The 15,907-nt window shown below is 38.1% G+C and overlaps 1 protein-coding gene across 1 annotated transcript in view; it reads right to left on the bottom strand.

The window, feature by feature from the left end:
• The window catches only part of pkmyt1 (protein kinase, membrane associated tyrosine/threonine 1), a 76,305-nt gene that overhangs the window by 51,551 nt on the left and 8,847 nt on the right, over window positions 1-15,907 (bottom strand). The window lies entirely within an intron of this gene.

The following is a 15,907-nucleotide window of genomic DNA, read 5'->3' as shown; positions in this document are numbered from 1 at the left end:
TATCTTTTTTATATACATAATATAAAAATATATATTATTTTATTTTATTTTTTTATATAAGCAGGCTACTTTTTAAAACAATTACTTATTTAAAATAAGTGTTCTTTAAGTATCCGAAAGTTTACAGGCAATAGTTATGGGTTTTTTCTTTCCTCAGCATTACTGCTGTTTGATTAAGCTACTGATGAGATCATAGACAGTAGCGGCAGCTTTAACAGGCTGCATTCACATTAATGCACAGATCTATTTTGATATATCAGATGTTTTGTCCTGCTCTGAAAACATAACTGTGTGTACATCAATTTCATATAAAAGTATTCAAAAATGCAAGTGCATTTAACCACAGCCACAACTGAGCTTCAGGACAAACAAACACATACAAAGCACATGTGAAAGTCTGTCAGTGCGCGGGTTTCGTGCACCTAATATTACTGCATTCCATACGGTATAAATGAAAGCATATCTAAAGTAAAACACGGCGGGTGGAAGCACACACTGTCAAGCAATGTGCATGTGTCTCACAGCGCAAATTCTGTGCAATGAAGCCAAAAAAAGAGATTTAACTCAGACTGAAAAGTAAAAAATTACTACATCTCCGCGAGAAACATTCAAAACTAATGCAATACAGAAAAAGTTAAGACATGACCAATAGACAGCAAAATGCTCATTGGGTCAGCGGGGTCAGGAGAAAAATTAAAATAAAAAATAAAAAAAAGGTGGAGAAGAAAAGCCACGTTAACTGCAAAAGAATTAAGAAATAATGTTAAGAATTAGGTGTAAAACAACCAGGAACCATTTAGTCTCCAGCACCACCATTTTCCAGAACTGCAACCTACCTGGAGTCTCCAGAATTACAAGGTGTCAGGTTCTCAGAGACTTAGGTTACGTAAAGAATCCTAAAAAAATGACCCTCACTTAATAAGAATAACATGTTGAATTGTTGTGAAAATACATGAAGACTAATTTTTTATAGGCTTTATGGACAGATAAGTTGAGTGACTCTTGAAGGACCAACATCACATCCTCTTTATTTTTAAATTCTGAAAGGATTTATCTTCCAGAATCTGGCAGTAAGATTTAGGAGCTAATTTTTAGTCAATCTCTGCCAAACAGACTTTTCAGGATAGGAGATGGAGTATAAATGAACTCCCAAAACTTACTGTCAGATTCTGGAAGATTAATTCTATAAACAGTGGTAAAAGAGGATATGGTGCTGGTGCTTCAAGAGTTACTCTCAACTTTTTACTTTACTTTTAGTCATTTAGCAGACGTTTTTATCCAAAACTACTTACAAATAAGAAAAACTAAAACTAAAAGTCAAAACTCTGTAAATACTATATACACACATTTAAGAAAATTAAGAAATTAAATAAAATTGACAAATGCATACAACATTTTAATACTAAACATTTAAATGAAAACAATAAGCTAAAAACAATTCAAAATATTAAAACAACAAAAGGTATGAGTATAATAATGCTTCTAACATAACACTAAGCTAAACACCAAAAAACAACTACATGTGTATGTACAGCCACACACATATACATGCTGAATTATATATATTATTTCATTTCCATATAGTATGAAGTACTAAAGTAACTCAAATTAAAACTAAAACGAATAAGCAACCTATACAGACATCAACACTGAGCCAAGCACACGTTTTAAAACAACAACAACTTACACATAGTAAGAAATGGTTATAAAAACTGAAACAGAAGTGAAACAAGTAGTAGGAAAGAGGAAAAATAAAAAGTGATACCGGTGTCCCTGTCCGGTGGAGTCGCACGGTAGAGTCGATGGTCTTTACACTCTTCGGTCTTCACACGATGGCTGTCGCGGTATAACAACCTTTTTTATACCCATCTAACAAATCACTATTTGAATTCAGCTTATCTGTCTATAAAGCCTACAAAAAAACCTGTCTTTATGTATTCACAACACTTCAGCATGTTATTCTTATTAAGTGAGGGTCATTTTTTAGGATTCTTTACCCAAGCAAAGTCTCTGAGAACCTGACACCTTGTAATGCTGGAAACTCCAGGTTGCTGTTCTGGAAAATGGTGGCACTGGAGACTAAGGGTGCTTTCCCACTTGGTTCGATTGCCTGGTCTGAATCAGAGTTTGTTTGCTCCCCCCTCCCCCTGCCCCCACTGGACTGCGTTCATATTATTTTATTTGGGTCCAAACCACAGTTTGTTTGCGTCATCAAGCCAGCAGCTGTTCACCCCGTTGCTTAGTAACAACGGTACAGGAGAAGGCGGCAAAATGCATAAGATTGCTCTCTGCACAGTATATTATATATACCGTACATTTTGAACCGTTCGTTTTGTTTACAAAGCTTCAGTGTATAAACCACTTATGTCTGTCTTACGAATGTACTGCTAATGCTCTAAAGAACGCTGAAAGCGAACAGAAATGAGACATACAGCTTCCTGGTTGCAGCGCGTCAATCACGCTCGTCAGAAAAGTGAGTGAAACACACACAAACACAAATTTTTATCAAATAATTCTATCTCATGTTTAATTACTACAGAGGCATCAGAGCCAGCGGCAAATGTCGGAAGGACTAGGCAAGCGTAAGGCTGCTCGAGGCGACCCGTCTCATGACGGGTCTGCAGAAGTGGTGCACGGCTTGTCGTGATTGTCAGTTGGTAAACCCACCGGCCTCCCCAAAAGCCCTTTTGCGCCCCCTTCCTCTTATGTCTGTTATAAACAGACAGTCTGGTGGAACGATTTAATAGCACGTTGAAGACCATGATTCGTAAGTTCGTTCACGAAGATGCCAAAAATTCGGACAAGTGACTAGTACCCCTCTTATTCACTCGCTGCGCGATGTCCCGCAAGCCTCCAAGGAGTTTTCCCCCTTCGAGATTCTCTACGGCCGTCAGCCCCGCCGGGTGTTAGATGTCCTAAGAGAAAGTTGGGAGGTGGGACCTTCTAACAGTCGAAATGAAGTTCAATATGTGATGGACCTGAGAAAAAAAACTTTGGGGCGGCTCTCAATGGAGAATTTGTTACAGGCCCAGGAAAGACAAAGCCGGCTGTATAACGGGGGAACTAAGCTGTGTAAATTTGCACCGGGAGAAAAAGTGCTTGGATGACCTCGTGCTAGAAGTGAGCACCAAAATACGATCTCTCACTCTGGCCCCAGGAGGGGACCACCTCTCACCCTCGCAGCTCACTGACGTTGCCGGTTGCAAGTGGAGTTTGCAGACGTGTTCTTGCCCCTGCCCGGACGAACAGACCTTATCCAGCACCATATTGAGACATAGTGGTGCGCAGCCGGCCGTATCGTTTCCCTGAACACAAGAAAAAGGTTGTTCAGACAGAATTAGAGGCGATGCTAGATATGGGGGTAATAGAGGAATCTCACAGCCATTGGGCAAGTCCAATAGTTTTAGTTCCTAAAACCGACGGCTCTGTTCGATTCTGTGTGGATTATCGCAAGGTGAATGCTGTGTCGAAATTCGACGCATATTCAATGCCGCAGGTGGACAAATTGCTTGATCGGCTTGGCACAGCTCAATTTTATTCGACACTGGATTTAAGTAAAGGATACTGGCAGATCCCTTTATCGCCTCTAGCCAAAGAAAAAACAGCCTTCACAACGCCGTTCGGTTTACACCAATTTGTCACCCTTGCCTTCAGCTTGTTTGGGGCTCCGGCTACTTTTCAGCGCTTCATGGATAAAATTCTCCAGCCACATGCTGCATATGCCGCTGCCTATTTGGATGATATCATAATTTATAGTAATGACTGGTAGCAACACACTTTGCGGGCGGTTCTGGGGGCGCTGAGGGGGTCTGGTCTGACGGCGAACCCAAAGAAGTGTGTGATTGGGCGTGTGGAGGTACAGTATCTGGGCTTCCACTTAGGTCACAGGCAAGTGCGTCCCCAAATGAATAAGACTGCAGCAATTGTAACGTGTCCGAGACCTAAGACCAAAAAGGAGGTGAAGCAGTTCCTGGGGCTGGCGGAATATTACAGAAGGTTTGTACCTAATTATTCGGACCTCACCAACCCTCCGACTGACCTCACTAAAAAGGAAGCACCAGACCCGGTCCAGTGGACGGAGCTGTGCCAGCAGGCTTTCAACCGAGTGGTTTTCTGCTCTATGTGGTGGACCGCTATTGCATGCTCCTGACTTTTCTCTCCCATTCTTGTTACAGACAGACGTATCGAGCTGAGGGCTTGAGGCGGTCCTGTCCCAGGAGATAGAGGGAGAGGAGCAGCCGGTGCTGTACATCAGTCAGAAGCTCTCCAAGAGAGAGACGATGTACAGCACCATTGAAAAGAATGTTTAGTGATCAGGTGGGCGGTTCTCACCCTCCGCTATTATCTCCTGGGACGGGAGTTCACTCACTGTTCAGACCACGTGCCCCTCCAATGGCTCCACCGCATGAAGGATACCAACGCGTGGATCACCCGTTGGTATCTGGCTCTCCAGCCCTTTAAATTCAAGGTGGTCCACAGGCTGGGGCCACAGATGGTAGTGGCGGACTTCCTCTCCAGGATTGGGGGGAGGCCGCAGGCCAGAGGGCTCCTCGGCCTGAGTCGGGCGGTGGGGATATGTGGCGAGGTAGGCGTGGTCCTGCGGAGTCTACGGCGAGAGAGAGTCGGGAGACTAGCGGTGAGTAAGTAGGTCAAGTTCAAGATAACAAACACCTGTGTCTTATTACAGTAATTGGCGTGAAGAGATGGGATAAAGCCTCCAGGAAACGGGACTAAGGAGAGAGACCTGAGATAGAAGACTTGTGTGCTGCTGTGACCACTGATTTTGTTTATGGACTGTTTGGAAATCTGTTTGTAGCGCACGTTGTGTGCTTTTGTTTTGGGTGTTGCCCCACCGTCCCGTATATACGGGACACCTAAATTTACTTCACTATATTACAATTAAATCCTAATGTACTCATGGCAAACTATATATCATTGGAAAGGTCTAAGTCTCCTAAATAGATATTTTACAATTTATGTAGGAACAGTAATAGAGTCATTTATGACAAGAGTGCACCAAGAGTCTATGATAAATCTACATCATAACAGGAGTTCTGACCTTTGTCACAAAAAGTCTTTATTTCCTTGCCTTTTGACCTATTACATGTTTTAGCATTCATCATAAGTTAAACACCATTTGAAATCTCAAAATTCATCCTGTGAAAACAATTTTGAAATCGGACATTGCGTTACCATAGAAATGGTACTTCAAAATGTTTTAGCGGTCTTTTAGAATCAAAACTTTTTACAATCTTGACAAAATACATATCGTTGGAAAGGTCTGAGTCTCAATATTCCATATTTGGTGGTTTTTATATTATTTATTTTGTTCTAGATATAATATTGAGAGAGAAATTGATAGATTTGTGACAGAAATGCATAAAAAAAAATTAAATGAAGTTTGAAAGGCACCCGGTGGCTGTTTTTGGTATAACGCCTAAACAAAATTGCATATGAACCTCAATTTTTTCTATATCAACTTCAAATTTGGAACAACTTATATACACATATGGCTTTAATTTTATAGCAATTTTGGATTTTTAACTATTTTTTTATATTTATTTTATATAAAATAAAATAATAGTATAATACATTTTTTGTACAGTAAATTTACTTTAAAAATTACTTAAATTAACTTTTTAATACTTTAATTTTATTAAATGATTTCACTTCTGAAATAAACTGCTAACTATTTTCTTTAAAAAGAAACTGACCTTAGGTCTGTATTCAAAAGCGTTCATGAATTATAATAATTTAAGTTTGCATAGTGCACTTTCTCGTGAATTTTCAAAAATGGGGATGACAGTTAAGGGGTTAATAAAAAGCCACAAGGCTCACTACCTCGACCCCGTCTTCTTCCTTCCAGCCCTGTTTGAACTAAGGGTGGAACGGTTTGCGGAAAAAAAACGAACCGTACGGTTCTCCACATACGGTTCGGCACACGCTAGGACCTCAGAACGTATGCAAATATTAAGCTCTCTCTGAAGTATTGTGTTTGAATGGACAAATTCACACAAAAATTGTCAAAATGCCCATCTTGGGAAGTATCCTAAAGCAGACATAAGCAGCTGAATGTACAGTATCAGTGCACTAGATCAGTGCATTCTCTTAAAGTGACAGCACTTTCTTACAGCAACAGCAACAACAAAGAAATCACTCACTGCTCTTGACTGAATCGCTTTTGTAACTTTAATAAAGATTAATCTTTAATTTATACAGTCAAATATGCAATGCTGTTTTACATTTGATTACTTTATACAATTTCTGTACCTAAAAACTAATGCTATAGACCTACCTAAAAAAAAAAAAACCCTGAAAAAAAAAAAAAAAAAAAACACTGATTATTTTATTTGTATCTTTATTGTATTTTTATTTGTGCTGTTGCTTGTTAGATAGATTATTCTTATTTTCTTTATTATTATTTGACCGTATAGTTTTTCCCTAAACATACCAAACCGTACCAAAACGGTGATACAAACCGAACCGTGAAAAAGTTGAACCGTTCCACCCCTAGTTTGAACCATATCACACACATTAAAATGTGAATGCAGGAATAGTTAAGCTAGTCGACTAGCTAGTCACTAGTCACTTTTTTGGAAAAAAAGTCACTAGGGGGGTCTGAAAAGTCGTTAAATCTAGCAACAAAATCGTTAAGTTGGCAACACTGACCCAATGAGCATTTTGCTGTCCAATGGTCATGTCTTAACTTTGCAATTTCTGTATTGCATTAGTTTTGAATATTTCTCATGGGCATTTAATAATTTCAGTTAAATCTCTTTTTTGGCTCATTTTATCTGTAAACGTCTAAAAGTAAATGTGCTTAATAATTCTTCACACCTGAATAGAAGTTTTTCACTTCCAGCCTTCATTGACAATTATTATAAATGATTAAATACAAAATGAATAGTAGTTATTAAGAATTATATGGTTTGGAATTGGTAAAATGTGCTTGAAAAAAAAATATGAGATCAGAATATCAATGTGCCTAATAATTATGCACACACTGTAGATGTGAATCTGGCTCATGATCGCTGTTGCATGTGATCCTCTCAGCGATCTTGTCTTGTCACTCTATATGTGCAAGTATTTACTCTGGGTTCTTAATGGCCATTCACACAAAAGGTGTCTTTGTGTCTAAAATGCAAGATGCAGTTCTCAGTAATAGTTTGAAAAAATAAGCATAGCGCAGAATGCCTACTCCGACACGTTGCGGTCAAATGCAAAAGTTGCCATGCCAACCAGCTACTGTAAACAAAAGCTTGAAATGCTTGCCCCACCTCCGTGGTCTTCTGATTAGTCCATGGTTTTGGAACTGACATTGATGAGTTATGATGTGTTAACTTGACACCAAGTCTTTCGGTTTCAATTACTTTTCGATTAATCGTCCAGCCCTAATATAGTTATACAAATTATAATACTGATATGCAAAAATACTTCACAGAACAAACTCCCATATTATTAAAAACAACATCCTAGAAAAAGTAACTAAATCAAATAATTGTTGTTCTGTGGGTGCTTCCGAAATGGTGTCAGGTCATATGAGAATACGCTCTCTATGCTTACTCGTATGCTTTACATTCTAACACATAAGTGTTTGATTTATAGAGAATGGGAACGTGACGTCAGCAACGCACGGCATTCTGAGACTTAGGGGCACAGACATGGACACTACAGTAGAGACTGAGTAATAGTGGAGGTAGATGTTAAAATTAATATTAAACAGGGAAAACCACATTAGAATGGGGAACGCTTGCTTTGTTATGAACGGTCATATTTGCTCTCATGACCAAAGTGGAAACAGATCTAAAATGAAGAGCAATTTTCTGCTTTTCAGCTTAAAACAACACAATGGTGAAAGCAGCAACTTGACCAAAATTTGGCTTTGTCATTTGTATTTAATGTTTATTACAGATTCATAATTTCTGGTCCACTTCAATTTATAAGAGCTCATGTCATGAATAATGTACGAAAACATGTTTGGAAATGTCATGCGTGACACCTATAGTTCGTTACGATCACTCTCCGTGCTCATAAAGCAACCGCTGATTCATTCAGCAACTCTTCGTGAGAAATTGCATTTGTTTCATTTAAGTCCAGTAAAACTTTTGGTGTAGTGCTTTCACAATATAATTAATTTCAGAGCTACGTTACGGACGGTCATATTAGGGCGATATGATATGTATTGATTAAATACAATAGTTTTCAGTTCCAGTCCTCGTGTAACATTACCCCCGCTATGCATATTTTGTGTCTCTCTTAGTTAACACACGATTCAGATACCAGCTCATTAGAAGAGAGCTCCATACATGAACTGTGTTCCAAACTTCCGATTGACATGGTCCCTACACAGTGTTCTTTGCTCCCTACTCCCTGAGCAGGGGAAATCCAGTAAAGTATACTTCACTTCGAAACATTCATTCATGGAGAAGTTCATTTAAAAATAAAGATTTTAAAATGCAGGCTAAGTGTCACTAATGCCCCGTTTCCACAGCAGGAACTTTCCCCAAGAACTAGGGACTTTGGGCCAGTACACGGTGTGTTTCCACCACAGGAACCAGGATCTAAATAAAGTTCCGGGTTAAAATTTGCCCCTCAGAAAGTCCCTGCTCGTGAGGTAGTACTTTTTCAAAGGTCCGGAACTTTCGGGAGTAGGACTTGGGCGCCGAACATGCTGATTGGTTGAGTTTACGCAGCATTGCATTTCATCCACCATCTATTCGCATACATTTTTTAAATATTACTGTTACGGTGTCATGAAATGTAGTTTTAATAGTATTTCAGGCGAGAATGTAGTAGTTTAAAACTCAAATCTGCAGTTTATTTATAAAGACAGCACCTATTTGAAATTGTGCTTCGCTGATTTCGGAGACGTGAGATCCACGCGATCACCGGGGACGCCCAGTACTCATGTTTCCCAACAAGAGCAGCCTCAACTCGGCTAGTCCTTCTGACATTTTCCGCTGGCTCTGATGTCTCTGTAGTGGTTAAACATAAGATATAATTCGTTTTGGGTAAATCTAACAGGTAATCTTTGGTCTTTATTCAATTAATCTATAAATAACGTTAAAATGAAAATGATAGACGATGGGCCGATAGACGATGCCACCCGCAATCTGCCGCATCCTAGTACCGTGTTCGGAAAGTAAATGCCGTGTAGCTTACTACGGGACCCCAAAAGGGAATAAATATACATGATGGGTGGAAAATATATATTTCAGTAGCCTAATTTCTCTCGCAGTTATATCATTGGGTAATTATACTGTATATAGCCTAATTGTGGGCATCAGGGAGCCACTATTATGCCTGGCACTGAAACTGCTTTTTGCGCGATCGCTTTTTAGTTTCACTTTCACTTTTGAGATTCACGATCGCATGTACTCCGTTTATACTATGGAGCGGCAATACTTACCACACATTTTACAAGATCAGATGTTTATCAGTTTGCCAGTGCTCGGGATCTGCAAATCATTCGCCATCGTCTCAAGCTGATTGCACACTGGATGAGAAGCTCAGCGCCGCGCCACGTCATGTCTTTACATTGTTTTAAATCGTTGGAGCTGGAACAGATGCCGAATGGCGCCACCGGTGTGCGTACACTCATAGAAAAGAGGTGTGTTCGACTTGAAGTGGCTCTGCGCAGAATGATCAGTGTATGACATCAAAGTACCGCGAGAGAGTGATGATCATTCTGCACAGCGCCGCTTCAAGTTGAACACAGCACACCTAATGTGTTTGAATTTTAAAGATGTGGCGCGACACGGCGCGAGCTGCTCTTCTCGTCCAGTGTGCGACCAGCTTCAGTCATCTCTCCTTACTCTGTCTGTTTATGTGGTAAGTGAAATTTTATGTACTGTAACAGGCAACCGTTGGCAATCGTTATTTGTTTTCCTTGCCGTTCTGAATACATATTTACGCTTTGGGCACTCCCCCACCCCGCCACCTGATGTCATCGTCCATCGTGATGTTTCACTGCAGACATCGTCCGATGCCAATTTTGTAGACGTCGCCCAACCCTAGTTTGATATCATATTTAATTTGACTGATGTAATCAAGTATGCTGTTGTTCCATTTGCAGAATTACCGGACTTGCGTTGTCCTGTCTGTGGGAGTTCACACTCCCAAGTCAAACTCGCAAAGACCGAACTACATCCTCGAGGATGCGTACTTGGTATTGAGTAATGTGCGCAGACCTAAGTCACCAGACTATTTGCCTAATCTTCTCGGTATTTAGACCGCGATGGAAACGCACACAGCAACAGGTCTGGGGGAAAAAAGTTCCTGGGACAAATGGTTCCAGGTAATTTCGGTGGAAAACCAGCTTAATTAAATAAGTATATGTTCAGCTAATTGTCAGCCTCTTACATGTATGCTTCTTGAAAACAATTAGTGAATATGCATATAAACAGCCTTTTAATTAACGGAGTAGAATAATCATGGCTGATAGTAAGACATGCAAATGTAAAAGAAAACCAAACTGGAGGAAAAACACCTGTTACTTCTTGCCCACCTGGTTAATGAAAACAAGGATATAATCAAAGGAAAATTTGGAGTTGGGATAACCTCCAAAACTAAAGGTGATACCTTTATAAAAGCTCATTTTCAAATATTTCTAAAATGTTTACATTCCTAGGCAGATTGCTGGAAACAGCCATTTTAGGATAGTCTGTGTCTTGGTCTTAGTGACTTAGGAGTCCTCTTCACTACTCCTAACATTTCAGATTTAGGAGATAGTTTTAGCGCTAAAACGCTTTGTGAAATACTTTTAGAGCAAAAATTTCACGCCCATTATTTTTAAGATTTTCTCCTAAATCAGCGAGTTATGAGCTACTTTTAGCCTTAAGACGTTTTGTGACTACGGGCCCTGAAGTGATTTGAGAAACGTACTAAATATGCAGACTGTTATTGAAAACCACTGAAATACATGATCAACTGGCTGAGGTCAAGCTATAGTGGGTTTATTTTGTCTGGCAGATATATCAATGCCACCTAGTTATTAAAAACTGCAAAAGAAATAGCAATTTGGTCCTGTGTGTAGTACGATAGAAGGTGGCCATATGATTTCAATGAGTGTGTATCATATTGTTGTTGAACGCGGCAGGAAGATTCATTTTTAATGAGCCAAAAAGAATGCACATCACCTCTGTTTATCAATTTTCACTGGCAACCAATAGCTGCTCCCATAAAATTCAAGGCATTAAATTAATGTTAGCCTACAAAACTACCACTGGCTCTGCACCCCTTTACCTAAATTCATTACTTCAGACTTATGTGCCCTCTAGAAGCTTGTGTTCTGCAAGTGAACATTGCTTTATTGTGCCATCCCAAAGAGGCACATACGGAGCCTGGCACGTAGAGCTGCACGATTAATCGTTAAAAGATCGCAATCTCGATTCAAACACCCACATGATCTAATTTCTCAATGTCAACGATTCGCCCGTGTCTATTAAACCTTTGAAAAAACCTTACCGGAACATTCAAATCTGCGTTCGTGCTGCCGCTGGCACAGAGAGAGCCGTTATCATGTAGGTAAGAAACAGCTTCAAAAACAGTTTCTCTCAACTACACAGTATTATTTCTGTCTTACAATTCATTCATATTATCACAGAAATATGATATGAAAGTTTATAGTTTTGATATAAACATTGATATCTATAGTAGCGATCAAAATAGAGCAAATCACCTTTTAGAAGTAATTTGCGCTTCAAATAACGTTTGTGTAGGTTACACTGTTTAGCCACTAGGTGGAGACAAGTGGCTGTTAAAAATGTATTTGTTATTGAATCATTCATTCAAGAGATTTGTTCAAAAATGCTGATTCCTTCAGTAATGAAACAAGTGAAGTATTTGAGTGAGTCATTGAATCATTCATTCAAACCCATTTTTCATAATTTTAATATTAAAAATTGGTTTAGTTAAATATATTATTTTAAATAAATATTTTATATATTTAAATTAAACACTCTTAAACTGGCTGCAGCAATTAATATTTTGTGATTCATAATTTAACCAGAATCGTACAGCTCTACTGGCAATTTGTGAGTACGATTTGTAAACTCAGGGGACGGATTGCAAAACATCACCACAGATTGTTTTTTTTCTCCTACAGGTGACGTAACAGGCACAAAATCACCTTCACTGACTTTTAAATTATATGTTCCCTCCTGGTGGAATGACCTGCCCAACTCAATCCGAGCTGCTGAGTCCTTAGCCATCTTCAAGAATCGGCTAAAAACACATCTCTTCCATATTTATTTTACCCTCTAACTCTAGCACTCTCTATTCTAATTCTATTCTTGAAAAAAAAAATGTCCCTTTTAGACATTTCCTATTTATTCATTTACTAACAGATTGTTTTCTTAAAAAAAAAAAACTAACACTAGCTATTGCTGTCAAACAATTAATCGCATTAAATCGCAAAATAAAAGTTTGTTTACATAATATATGCGTGTGTACTGTGTATATTACTTATGTATACAGGGGTTAAAGCAAAAAATAAAAAAAATCCTGAGCCTGAAATTTTTTCCCAGGTGTCCCAGGTGAAAAAAAAGTGCACTTCCATAATGTACTTAAAGTGCTCTATTTTCGCCACTAATTTTGTACTTAATACACTAAAAATGATCCTTTAATACTCCTTAAGATAAACTTAAGATCATCTAAGTGTACTCAACTGTGCTATTTTGAGACACCATGAATATGAACTAAAATGCACTTTTAGCATACTATCTTTGTATTTAAAAAATGTATTTAGCTATCACTTGTAGTACACTTGAACCCATCTTTCATACACTAGTACACTCAAGTGTACTACAAGTGGAAAGAGTGGCCTTTTATTGTGGCCAGCCTAAGGCACACCTGTGCAATAATCATGCTGTCTAATCAGCATCTTGATATGCCACACCTGTGAGGTGGATGGATTATCTCAGCAAAGGAGAAGTGCTCACTAACACAGATTTAGACAGATTTGTGAACAATATTTGAGAGAAATAGTCTTAGATCTTTGAGTTCAGCTCATGAAAAACGGGGGCAAAAACAAAAGTGTTGCGTTTATAATTTTGTTCAGTGTATAAATACAAACACATGCATGTATATATTTAAGAAAAATATGATGTTTATATATTAAATATACTTATATATAATATAAAAGAATATAAATATATAAATGTATATACCTGTAAATATTTTCAAAATACGTACATGCATGTGTTTGTATTTATACATAATGAATATACACAGTACGCATACAATACATATATTATGTAAACAAAAACTTATTTCGTTTGACAGCACTAACAATAGCTTCTCTAATCTTTTTGTATTCTATTTATTTTCTTTTTATTTATTATACAATTAACAAAAGCTAAAAAGACCTCTAACACTAGCTTGCTCTAATCTTTTTCTATTTTATCCGTTTTCTTTTATTAAAAAAAACACCTTGCTATGTGTTAAGCTAACTGAGACTTGTTATAGCACTTGCATATCATTGCTCTTCTGTTGATCTGATAAAAGCGTCTGCTAAATGAGTAAATGTAAATGTTGTTTATGTGTTGTGTCCTGGCTACACGACATCAAGTCCCCATGCCTCACACACACACACACACACACGAGCGTGATTTTAGCACTATATTAACAACTTTCAGACCCTTTAGCTGTTTTTTTGTTTGTTTGTTTTTTACATGAAAGGTACATACTGACAAACCTAGCGACATTTTGGATAAATCTTAGTTATCGTTCAGTTGGAAGATATCACCAGTAATGCGCCGAAAGCATGAGGTCAGACTCTCCTGGCGCAGTATCGCCTCTCTCTGCGTCTGTCCCGCAGCCGACTCGTCAATAGATGAGTACAAAACAGGCTTTCCAACAAGCACCTGTCGCTTATTGACGGTTTTAAATTATAATATTGAATTATTATATTGAATGTTTGGAATTATAAATGAGCATAGTTTGTCTGTTAATATGCACTTAGTTTGTTACTCAGACGCAGGCAGTGTGTTGCATGAGTCAAAAAATAATATAGCCAAACCCGCCGCATACAGTTGTGGTCAGAATTATTGGAACCCTTGATAAATATGATCAAAGAAGACTGTGAAAATTAACCTGCTTTGTTAATCCTTTTGATCTTTTATTTAAAAAATTCACAAAAAGCTAACCTTTCATTGGATAATAAGAATTTAAAATGGGGGGAAATATCATTATGAAATAAATGTTTTTCTCTGATACACATTGGTCACAATTAACGACACCTTTTTATTCAATACTTTTTGAAACCTCCATTTGTCAGTTTAACAGCTCTAAATCTTCTCCTATAATGCCTGATGAGGTTAGAGAACACCTGACAAGAGATCAGAGACCATTCCTTCATCCAGAATCACTCCAGATCCTTTAGATTCACAGCTCCATGACGGTGCTTCTTCTCTTCAGTTCACCTCACTCATTTTCTACAGGGTTCAGGTCAGAGGACTGGAATGGCCAGCAGAAGCTTGGTTTTGTGCTCAGTGACCCATTTTTGTGTTGTTTTTGAGGTTTGTGTTTGGATTATTGTACGGTTGGAAGATCCAAACATGGCCCATTATAAGATTTCTAATAGAATCAGTCACTTATTGATTTTTTATCTGTTGGTATTTGATAGAATCCATGATGCCATGTGTCTGAACAAGATGTCCAGGACCTCCAGCAGAAATATAGGCCCACAACATCACAAATACAGCAGTATATTTCATTGTACACACGGGGTACTTTTTATCCCTGTGTTCACCAAACCCATCTTGAGTGTTTGCTGCTAAAAAGCTCATTTTTTAGTTTCATCTGACCATAGAAGCCAGTCCCATTTGAAGTGCCAGTCCTGTCTGATAACTGAATATGCTGGAGATTGTTTTTGGATGAGTGAGGAGAATTTTTCTTGAAATCCTCCCAAACAACATGTGGTGATGTAGGGGCTGTTTGACAATTTTTTTTAAGGTTTTCTGACCCCGAGACTCAACTATTTTCTGCAATTCTCCAGCTGTGATCCTTGAAGAGTCTTTAGCCACTCAAACGCTCCTTCTCACCGTGCATTAGGACGATATAGACACACGTCCTCTTCCAGGCAGTTTCATTACATTTTCTGTTGATTGGAAATTCTTAATTATTGCCCTGATGGTGGAAATGGGGATTTTCACTGCTCTAGCTCTTTTCTTAAAGCCACTTCACTAATTTGTGAAGCTCAATTATCTTTTGCTGCACATCAGAATTATATTCTTTGTTTTTTTCTCATTGTGATGGATGATTAAGGGAATTTGGGCTTTGTTTTCCCTCCTATTTATATTTATGTGAAACAGGAAGCCATGGCTGGATAATTTCATGTTCATAATCACCCTAGAGTGCTCAAAATTGTGAATATGAATGGGAGTATACTTCAGAGATATTTTACTCTTAAGAATTTCTAGGGGTGCCAATAATTGTGTCCAACGTGTGTTTGAGAAAAACATTTATTTCATAATGATACCCCCCCCCCCCCATTTTAAATTCTTATTATCCAATAAAAGGTTAGCTTTTTGTGAATTTTTTTTTATAAAAGATCAAAAGGATTAACAAAGCAGGTTAATTTTCACAGTCTTCTTTGATCATATTTACCAAGGGTTCCGATAATTCTGACCACAACTGTAGCTTTTTAGTGTAGATTCATGTTGATTCTATAAGACATGGCATTCTAATTTCGTGGCATTGATTCTATAAGATGTGGCATTCTAAGTAAATCTAGTATGAACTAGATTGACTCAGTATTTCCTCTCTCAATCAGTAAAAAATGTTGTTAACACCCGGTCATGCATGTAAAAAAAATAAAAATACCATCATATAACGTGAAACCAGTATAATTTTTAAAAATACCGTGATACAAATGTTTGGTCATACCGCCCAGCATTACTATATA

Source organism: Barbus barbus, assembly GCF_936440315.1.
Source record: "Barbus barbus genome assembly, chromosome: 32".
Lineage (NCBI taxonomy): Eukaryota > Metazoa > Chordata > Actinopteri > Cypriniformes > Cyprinidae > Barbus > Barbus barbus.
This window is presented reverse-complemented; position numbering and strand designations above follow the sequence as displayed.